This window comes from Schistocerca cancellata, unplaced genomic scaffold, assembly GCF_023864275.1.
Source record: "Schistocerca cancellata isolate TAMUIC-IGC-003103 unplaced genomic scaffold, iqSchCanc2.1 HiC_scaffold_649, whole genome shotgun sequence".
Taxonomy (NCBI): domain Eukaryota; kingdom Metazoa; phylum Arthropoda; class Insecta; order Orthoptera; family Acrididae; genus Schistocerca; species Schistocerca cancellata.
In genome coordinates, this window is record NW_026046660.1 from 315001 (window position 1) to 317500 (window position 2500).

The window sequence follows — 2500 nt, forward strand, 5'->3', positions numbered from 1 at the left end:
GTCCCGTGCCTTGGCCTCCCACGGATCTTCCTTGCTGCGAGGCCGCGTCCGCCTTAGCGTGCTCCTCCGGGGGCGCGCGGGTGCGCGGATTCTCTTCGGCCGCCATTCAACGATCAACTCAGAACTGGCACGGACTGGGGGAATCCGACTGTCTAATTAAAACAAAGCATTGCGATGGCCCTAGCGGGTGTTGACGCAATGTGATTTCTGCCCAGTGCTCTGAATGTCAACGTGAAGAAATTCAAGCAAGCGCGGGTAAACGGCGGGAGTAACTATGACTCTCTTAAGGCGGCCAAGTAGCGGCGGTGTGGCTGCATCCGGACTCGGCTTTTCGAAGCAGGGTCTTGATGTAGTCGTGCTGCTGCTGCGAGGTGCCTTCCTTGGGTTGTAGCTACTGGGGGAGTGATGCGCAATACATGGGCCTAGCCCTCTTAGCCTCTCCTCTCCTGCGGTCTTCTCCCCTTCACGTGGGCCCGCTGATTTCGCAGAGTGGAAGACCGCACCAGGGGCTTGGGGGGGTTACCAGCCCCCCCTCGCATTATCCCTTTATAGTTGGGGGCAGCACAGAAGAGAGAAGAAAAGGTGGCCCTTCCGCTGAAGGTGCCACCCCAGCTACCCCAGCACCTATCCGGCCAACCGGCCGAGTCGAGAATCCGATGGATTGTGTAGCTACATTTGCCTGCAGAGAGTGCCACCGCACATTTACGACCAAGAACGGCCTCGGGGTCCACCGCCGCCGCCAACACCTGGCGGCCACCAACGCGGAGATCATCACGGAGAGGCACCGCGCGAGGTGGACGGAAGAAGAAGTCCTTTCGCTCGCCAAAGCGGAGGCGGAACTGTTCCTTGAGAGGGACGCTCGGTTCTTCTTTGTCAACCAAGAGCTGATTAGGATGTTCCCCGACCGAACGCTTGAGGCAATCAAGTGCCGACGGCGGCAAGCTGCCCACAAGCAGCTTGTCCGCGAATTCATGGAGGCACTTGAGATCGGTCGGGGGGAAGAGCCGGCGTCCCGCCGGGGAGCGGGGACGCAGCCGCCTGACGCGGGCGATGGCGCTGCGCCGTCCGACGACGCAGCTGCGGACTTCGCGGCCGACACCACCGGGCCGCCTGCGGAGGGGCCGACTGACGCCGCCATCTGGGAGCATCTCGCGGAGCTGCCTGCTTCCGCCCAGCGTTTCTCTGCCCTGGACCGAGTTGTTGGTCTGGGGCGGGGTACGCCGCCTGAGGTCATCCTGGGCATGCTCCCGGATGCCCTTGCGTCGGTCGGGTCCAGGAGGGAGAGGACGAGTACCAGGACACAGCGGCCGCGCCAACCATCCAAGCGGCCGCCTGCCGCCCCGCCGCTGCAGAAGCGCAAGCGGCGCCGTTGGGAGTACGCGCGGACGCAGGACGCCTTCCGCAGGTCGCGTGCGCGTTGCGTGCGTGGCCTGCTGGACGGCACCCTGCTGCAGCCGCCACCTGACATCCCCGGTCTGCTGGACTTCTGGGCGGACCTCTTCACCAAGAAGCCGATCTCCACCGCCGGCTTCATCCGTGACCGCCTTCTCCCGCACTCGGAGCCTGTCGCTCCTGAGTGCCTGTGGGGGCCGGTCACACGTGAGGAGGTCGCTGCTGCCTTGCCGCCCAGGGGGTCGGCAGCCGGGCCGGACGGCCTTACCCCAGCGGAGCTGCGGCGTCTGCCGCACGAAGTCCTGGAGAAACTCTTGAACCTCTTCCTCCTGGCCCGCGCCCTCCCCGAGAGTCTGCTTCGCGCGCGGACGATACTACTCCCCAAAACGGCTGCACCAACATCCCCCGCTGACTTTCGCCCCATTACGGTCTGCTCGGTGTTGGCGCGGACCTTTCACAAGGTTCTCGCGTCACGCCTGATGCGTGCTTGTGCTGTGGACGAACGTCAACGGGCATTCATCCCCCGGGATGGGATGTTGGAAAACACCTTCATCTTGGACACTGCTCTCACCGACGCAGTTCGCTCCTGTCGCTCTGTTTTTGTGGCGTCGATCGACGTCTCTAAGGCGTTTGATTCGGTGGACCATGCTGCCCTCCGCCCCGTGCTGAGGGCGCATGGCCTGCCGGATTGCTTTATTGAGTACGTCGAAAGGTGCTACGAGGGCAGCACGACGGTGATAGCGGGCGGCGGCGGCGTGGGCGTGCCCGTGCAGCCGGCAAGGGGAGTACGTCAGGGTGACCCCCTCTCCCCCCTCCTTTTCAATTTTGCGGTGGACTATGTTTTGAGCCAACTGCCCTCCCACATCGGAGCTCGGATTCTAGGTCGCAGAGTCAACGCTGCGGCCTTCGCAGATGACGTCCTGCTGTTTGCATCGACCGCGAGGGGTTTGCAGTCCCTCATCGACGCAGCCGTCGCAGCCCTCGCCCACCTGGGGCTGCAGATCAACGCCCGGAAGTGTTTCACCCTCGCCTTAGTCGCATCTGGCCGCGACAAGAAGGTGAAGGTCGACGCAGATGTGACCTTCAAGGCAGGCAATACCACCGTGCC

General features: G+C 63.6%; 1 pseudogene; it reads left to right on the plus strand.

Annotated features, from left to right (window-relative positions):
- The window catches only part of LOC126138060 (large subunit ribosomal RNA), a 7930-nt pseudogene that overhangs the window by 2596 nt on the left and 2834 nt on the right, over window positions 1–2500 (plus strand).